The following is an 8,417-nucleotide window of genomic DNA, read 5'->3' on the forward strand; positions in this document are numbered from 1 at the left end:
TTTTACTGTACACCAGTTGTTTAGTTTCGCCGGTTGGTCCGTGTAAATCAACCCTAACTCTTGCCTATTTTTCCTGCTTTTATCACATCCAAGAAGTGAATGTTTATTTGCTGGGAATTATATTGCTATTGTAACATTATAAATTTATACACTTCATCTGTCAATGGTTTTACTTTTATGACTAATCATTGTATTTGCTATTATAGCGCAAAGATGTATCCCGGTCTTTGGTATTTATGGCATATTCACAAGTGAGACTTCTAATCTATGGGGAAACAGAGGATTGGTGACACTTCTTTGATATCCAGGTACAGTGTCAATGCAGATTTGCACATAGCAAGCTCAATTGGAGTTTATAATAGCTATACATGCAATGCTTCAGGGTGCTGCATCTCCTTACTTACACAGGCAATGTCGAAAACATACAGTTGGGGCTTTGCTTAGTACTGCAGCTTGGCCCAGTTCACTGAAAGAGGTTTTGCAGGATTAGTTGATGGTGGATCAGGTCAGGTGCGAGGGGATCCAACTCTTATCAAGCCCAATGATCAGCTTTTTCAGATGCCTTTGCGCCACTGATATTAGCATCATTGAGACTGCAGTGCTATGGCCCATCCAAGCAGCTGAGCGGCAGAGGTGTTAGGAGTCAACTCTTTGTTGGTTACCAAAGCTTTTCTTTCCCAAGCAAAACAGTAGTTCTGCATAGTCAACTGGGAATTGACAAAGAACGTTTGTTTTTGAAATAGGAATAATTTAGAAGAGAAGAACACATAGAGGAAAGAAAATTTCACTTACATGGACCTCAAGAGCCACTGAATATAACAAGAGGTAAATTGGGTTCATTCTATAAGGAAAGAATCAACTTAACCACAATATTATTTTGTCCGTGTTCACATGATGGCTACAAGCAGGAGAATTAGCCTGTGCTCCTCCATACAAGTAGAAAATAGCAACGATTCGACCTAGCTTGAGAAAGTCCTTTTTAGATTGATACATTGTTGTTTTTTTCAAAGTGTACGGAGAAATACCAGCTTTTTCCACTTTTTGCAACGCTCTGATGAGCGCTGCCATTGTTCAATGTGAATCTGACATTTTTTACCAAGTGGAATCCTTGGCAGTTTAATAGACAGTGTCACACCTATTACCCTGAGAGTGTTGCAGACATTTTGGGTTTTTTTTGCCAACAAACAGGGTCTTAATGTTGGCAATAGACCTGTTACATGTAGATTGAGCTTAATTGGATACATTTAAAATGATTGATATATGATAAATGGACTAGGTTTACAACCCAGCAGCTGTAGTAAGCTTTCCATTTGAACACCTAATTGACCAACTTTCCAAATGATCTCATGTCATTTCCTTGTCCTCAGTGTTCCTCTACTATATCATCAAATTGTCTATTACCGTAATGTGTTCCATACTGTGTCTTGGCAGCATAGCGGTGCATGACTATAAAATACTGCCGGACTGTATATGTCAGAGGGCAGAAGATTGGATACACAGCTGTAAGTCTTTACATTATATGAGCATCCTAATAAAAGCGCTGACCTGTCAGTTACGAGTGCTTCAGCCAACTTTCACAGGTTTGTGGAAAGGAAAATGATTTGATGTCCAGCTTATTACAGCTTTCTGAGTTGTGATGGTGCAAATAGCAAAACTTGGAACAACTCCTCTCGGAAAGTACAATTTGAGGTAAATCTAACTCGTAAGGCAAAATGTCTGCCTGGACAGCAGCCCAGATAAATAATTACAAATACAGTCGCTAAAGGTGAATTGAAAATAAGATATAGTTTAAAGACCTTTAAAAGTTTCTTTTTCGCTGTCAGGTTTTTTTAGAATGCAGAGTTTGCAAAAATACAAATGTTTAATTTTTTTTTATATTAACCAGTACTGAAAGGGCAACAAACGGGCATATTAGCAGAAAAGCTGATATTGTCGTAGTAATAGAAAATACATAGAGCAGCATGTAATCAGTTATCCTTCGCTGCATAGTCTTTTATTAGTATTCTTATTTATAGCACCATTAGAATAAAGTAATCTGATAAAGTACAACCTTTCATTGGGTAATGTGTGCTCCGAAAATTTCCAGTAACAATTGTATGTATACGTTTAAAGAAAATCCACAGCAGTGCTTCCCCCATATCTGTATTCTCAGTAATGATTTGAGCAGCATGTATGTAAGTGGGACACAAAGCTAAATTCATAGCGATGCCTGTGTACCCAAGGAACTGCACGATGCGCAGGAGGACAAAATTGAAAATCCATGGCCAGCCTGTGTTCTAGAAATACAGCAACAATAGTTTTGATTAGCAACCCTACAGTAACCCATTCCGCCGCCTTGTAAGAGCAACTTCCAGTTTCTATGGCAACAGAGCAAATGCTGTACCAAGAGCTATAAGATTTATCTTCTTGGCATTGCTAGTAAAAGTCAGACTGCATTTTCAGATTTTCTCATTTTAATACTATGTATGTGAATTAATTTCTTTCTTAAAGGGGTCGTCCGGCTTTAGGCTACAAGTCTGTAGTCACTCTATGTGATGGCAGACTTGTGAATCTGCTGTGAGGATTCTCCGGTGCCAGCACTTGTAGCGGTGAGCGCATGACCGCAAGCATGTAATTTGCATACATGCGGTCACATGCCGCGGCCTCACTCAATGCAAGTGTATTGAGTGAGGTTGGAGACAGTCTAGTCGGAATATGACCAGGAGTATGCAGATCGCATCCTTGCAGTCACATGACCACCTGCTCCAAGCGCCTAAACCAGAGAATCTTCAAGGCGCGATGTGAGGATTCACAAGTGTGTAGTAAACATAGAGTGACAACAAACTTGTAGCTTAAGACCGGGCAACCTCTTTAAAGAGCATTTCTACCCCTTTCTTCTGTTATTGGTATTGCCTGAGTGTGCTCTTTTAATAATAAAAAGCACATACTCACCTGGCGATCCCCGTCTTCTTGATGACCGGGTCCTAGGCTGGTCTCCTCTCCTTCTTTTCTGGCGTTGTTGCCAATCAATGGCCGTAAAAGTGAGGTGTTAGTTTCCATGATGGTCATGGGCTGACTGAAGCACCAACCAACAATGGAAGAGATGAAGAACTGGACCTGGCCAGGGGAACAGAGGAGTGGCAGGGAATCGGCAAGTGAATACATGCAGATTATTCCGTTGATGCCACATTCAAATCATACCTAAGATAAAATAAAGGAGTGGAAAACTCTTTAATAATACAATTTTTCATGACTGTCATTAGATCTATACCTAAAACAATGTAACCCTTATTGAGGGTGGTCAAGGAGGTAATATTTTTAACGTGGCAGTGGCAAGGGAACTGGCAACTATTTGTAATACAACCCTAGAAATGTCTCTCTGTGCAGCACAAGTAGCAAAAAGTGTTTCCTCTAGGTCTTACTGAGCAAATTTTCCAACTTAAACAGGAAATATTAGACTGCTTGCTTTTTCTATCAAATAAAACATGCCATTTTATATGGATTTAGTATTTTTCCTGCTTCTTAAATCAAACTTTGTAATAAAACTGGAATTGTTTACTCTCAGGTAATAAAAATGTACAGACGTTGTAGTCAGGTCAGCTGAGTTTAAACCAAAGAATGTATGTTTGGAGTAAGTACAAATGTAGATGTAAATTTTTTTTATTCCTCAACTACTGCTAAACTGAAGTGGCACAAGTTCTCTTATAATCAGTGATACATTAGCGTTTTAAATTTTCCAACAATGCAAAAATAATATCTAAATAGCACACAATGACTAAAAAGAGTGTGTTTCACATGTGAAGAGTAGTCGAATAAGTGCAGCATAAGTATTAGTGTGGAGATTTGCATAAACTAAAAGAGCACTGGTGCCTTTTCACTTTAAAATTTGTGTTGACACCAGTTTGCAAGCCCCTCCAAAATGACATAGTAGAGGTAAATTTTAAGAAATACAGTTGTGTGAAAAAGTGTTTGCCCCTTCCAGATTTCTTATTCTTTTGAATATTTGTCACACTTAAATGTTTCAGATCACCAGACATATTTAAATATTAGGCAAAGATAACACAACCAAATACTAAATGCAGTTTTTAAGTAAAGGTCTTTATTGTTAAGGTAAAAATAAATCCAAACCTCAAACTTATAGGGTCCTGTGTGAAAAAGTGTTTGCCCCCAAACCTAATAACTGGAGGAATTTTGGCCCACTCATCTGTGCAGAATTGTTGTAATTCAGCCACATTGGATGCTGTTCCAAGCATGAACTGCCTTTTTAAGGTTATGCCACAGCTTCTCAATTGGACTAAGGTCAGGATTTTGACTAGGCCACTCCAAAGTCTTTATTTTGTTTTTCTTAAGCCATTCATAGGTGGATTTGCTGGTGTGTTTTGGATTATTGTCTTGCTGCATGACCCTAGTGCACTTCAGCTTGAGGTCAATATGGCTGGACATTCTCCTTCAGGATTTTTTGGTAGGTAGCAGAATTCATGATTTCATTTACCACAGCAAGTCTTCCAGGTCCTGAAGCATACAAAACCTACAAGAAGCAAAATAAACATAAACCCTGCTGTAACTAAATAAGTAAAAAGCAAAAGTGTATTTAAATAACACAGGGTTCTTAGTAATACTGTCAAAAATAGCATACAAGCCATCCCACCGTTGACAAGGTGACCATGATTTGGATGGTCCTACACTGTCTAATATTAAAAACCTTGCCATGTGTCAGAGTTGACCTCAGTGAGTGAATAATGGCAGACAAAAGAACTGGGTTCCGACCTATAGACATCAACCTGGGGAAGCTTTTAAATGTAATTTCCAGCTCAAGGGAGGAAGGCTACACCCCAGCTTGCACAGAATACAAAGAAAAAACACAAAAATTGAGCTTGGTTTAAGCTGGTTTACATGCAGCACATACACGCATGTTCACATTGGCCATAAAGCACACAAAACATACAAGAAGCAAAATAAACATAAACCCTGCTGTAACTAAATAAGTAAAAAGCAAAAGTACATTTAAATAACACAGGGTTCTTAGTAATACTGTTTGTGATCAAAAATAGCATAAAAGCCATCCCACCATCAACAAGGTGACCCTGATTGGCTTTATAACCTTTCCCAGACTGATAGATCTCAATTACTTTGTTTCTCATTTGTAACAGAATTTCTTTTGATCGCGGCATGATATCTAGCTTTTGATGAACTTTTGGTCTACTTTACTTTGTCAGGCAGGTCCTATTTAAGTGACAGAGAGCAGGTGTGACAGTAGTCAGGTCCGCGAGTGGCTAAGGAATTTGAACTCAGCTTCCCAAAGATGTGATAAACCACAGTTAATCTATATTTTAAGGGGGGAACAATCATTTTTTCCCATAGGGCCCTGTAGGTTTGGATTTCTTTTTCCCTTAACCCTTTCTGCCATTAGACATACTGTCCCGTCAAGGTGACCTGGGACTTAATTCCCAGGAATGGGATAGTACGTCATAGGCGATAGACTATGTTCAAGGGGGAGCGGGGCCGATCGCGGCCGGGTCTCGGCTGATTATTACAGCTGACATCCGGCACTATGTGCCAGGAGTGGTCACGGGCCGCTCCCAGCACATTAACCCCCGGAACACTGCGATCAAACATGATCGCAGCGCTCCGGCGGCATAGAGAAGCATCGCACGGGGAGGGGGTCTTCCGGGTCCTGCAGGGTGGTGGCTTGCAAGCACCTGCTGAGGGCAGGTGCCGGCAAGCATACAGAACTGCCTGTCAGATCACTGATCTGACACAGTGCTGTGCAAAGTGTCAGATCAGCGATCTGACACTATACCATGATGTCCCACCCTAGGACAAAGTAAAAAAGTTTTAAAAAATTAATATTTACATGTGTAAAAAAAAATCCTAAATAAATGAAAAAAATATATATATATTATTCCAATAAATACATTTCTTTATGTAAATAAAAAAACAATAAAAGTACACATATTTAGTATCGCCGCGTCCATAATGACCCAATCTGCAAAACTGTCCCACTAGTTAACCCCTTCAGTGAACACCGTAAAAAAAAAAAACGAAGCAAAAAACAATGCTTTATCATCATACCACCGAACAAAAAGTGGAATAACACGCGATCAAAAAGACGAATATAAATAAACATGGCACCGCGGAAAATGTCATCTTGTCCCGCAAAAAACAAGCCACCATACAGCGTCATCAGCAAAAAAAATGAAAAAGTTATAGCCCTCAGAATAAAGCGATGCAAAAATAATTATTTTTTCTATAAAATAGTTTTTATTGTATAAAAGCACCAAAACATAAAAAAATTATATAAATGAGGTATCGCTGTAATCGTACTGACCCAAAGAATAAAACTGCTTTATCCATTTTACCAAACGTGGAACAGTATAAACGCCCCCATCCCACAAGAAATTCATGAATTGCTGGTTTTTGTTCATTCTGCCTAACAAAATTTGGAATAAAAAGCAATCAAAAAAGGTCATGCGCCCGAAAATGGTACCAATAAAACTGTCAACTCCTCCCACAAAAAACAAGACCTCACATGACTCTGTGGACCAAAATATGGAAAAATTATAGCTCTCAGAATGTGGTGAACGCAAAACATTTTTTTTGCATTAAAAAGCGTCTTTTAGTGTGTGACAGCTGCCAAACATAAAAACCCACTATAAAAACCCGCTATAAATAGTAAATCAATCCCCCTTTCTCACTGTCTTAGTTAGGGAAAAATAATAAAATAAAAAAATGCATTTATTTCCATTTTCCCATTAGGGTTAGGGTTGAGGCTAAAGTTAGGGTTAGGGTTGGGGCTAAAGTTAGGGTTAGGGTTGGGGCTAAAGTTAGGGTTGGGGCTAAAGTTAGGGTTAGGGTTGGGGCTAAAGTTAAGGTTGGGGCTAAAGTTAGGGTTGGGGCTAGAGTTGGGGTTAGGGTTTGGATTATGTTTACAGTTGGGTAAGGCGTGTGTCAGGGTTAGGGGTATGGTTAGGGTTGGGATTAGGGTTAGGGGTGTGTTGAGCTTAGGGGAGTGTTGGGGTTGGGATTAGGGGTGTGTTCGGGTTAGGGGTGTGGTTAGGGTTGGGATTAGGGTTAGGAGTGTGTTCGGGTTATAGGTGTGTTGGGGTTAGGGTTGGAGTTAGAATTGGGAAGTTTCCACTGTTTAGGCACACCAGGGGCTTTGCAAACACAACATGACATCCGATCTCAATTCCATCCAATTCTGTGCTGAAAAAGTAAAACGGTGCTCTACTGTGCACCGAAACAGTGGTTTACCCCCACATATGGGGTATCAATGTACTAAGGACAAATTGTAAAACAACTTTTGGGGTCCAATTTCTCCTGCTATCCTTGGGAAAATACAAAATTGGGGGCTAAAAAAAATCATTTTTGTGGAAAAAAAAGATTTTTTATTTTTCACGGCTTTGCGTTATAAACTGTACTGAAACACTTGGGGGTTCAAATTTCTCACAACACATCTAGATAAGTTCCTTGGGGGCTCTAGTTTCCAATATGAGGTCACTTGTGGGGGGTTTCTACTGTTTAGGTACATCAGGGACTCTGCAAACGCAACGTGAAGCCCACAGACCATTTCATCAAAGTCTGCATTCCAAAACGCCACTTCTTCCCTTCCGAGCTCTGCCATGGGCCCAAACAGTAGTTTTCTTCCACATATGGGGTATCAGCGTACTCCGGACATATTGGACAACAACTTTTGGGGTCCAATTTCTCCTGTTACCCTTGGGAAAATACAAAACTGGGGGCTAAAAAATCATTTTTGTGGAAAAAAAAGGATTTTTTATTTTCACGGATCTGCATTATAAACTTTAGTGAAACACTTGGGGGTTCAAAGTTCTCACCCTAAGCAGCAAAAAAAAGGACCTAAAAATCCTACAAAACATTGAGAAAAGTGTAAGCAGAGCAGATATGTTTACCTGCCCAGACCTCCAAACAAATGCACTAACAGGATGCAGTGGACCCACCTAGCACAGGTGCAAAAAAAAGTCAATGAGACAACCACTCACGACCTGCCAATCCATGGAGGTGGTGGTTGCTTGGCATATTAATGCACAAAAATTTTTTGTCTGTCTGTGGCGCTGTTCACACAAAGGCGATGAAAAGCATCCGGCCTACAGCCATTTGGTCACGCCCCGACTATTAGATTAGGCGGGCTGTCAAGTGCTATCCAGAATGCATCCCATGTGGACAGACACCACAGTTCACAGAGCGTTCAAAGTTCTCACAACACATCTAGATAAGTTCCTTGCGGGGTCTAGTTTCCAATATGAGGTCACTTGTGGGGGGTTTCCACTGTTTAGGTACATCAAGGGCTCTGCAGACACAATGTGACACCCGCAGATCATTCCATCAAAGTCTGCATTCCAAAATGCCACTTCTTCCCTTCTGAGCTTTGCCATGTGCCCAAACAGTAGTTTTCTCCCACATATGGGGTATCAGCG

The 8,417-nt window shown here is 40.1% G+C and overlaps 1 long non-coding RNA gene across 1 annotated transcript; it reads left to right on the forward strand.

The window, feature by feature from the left end:
* The first annotated feature begins 206 nt into the window (after positions 1–206).
* Positions 207–1,901, forward strand: LOC143818433 (uncharacterized). The gene is made up of 3 exons (XR_013224541.1): positions 207–308; positions 744–825; positions 1,568–1,901. It is a non-coding gene; the product is annotated as an uncharacterized LOC143818433 (long non-coding RNA).
* The last annotated feature ends 6,516 nt before the right edge of the window (positions 1,902–8,417 follow it).

This window comes from Ranitomeya variabilis, chromosome 3, assembly GCF_051348905.1.
Source record: "Ranitomeya variabilis isolate aRanVar5 chromosome 3, aRanVar5.hap1, whole genome shotgun sequence".
Lineage (NCBI taxonomy): Eukaryota > Metazoa > Chordata > Amphibia > Anura > Dendrobatidae > Ranitomeya > Ranitomeya variabilis.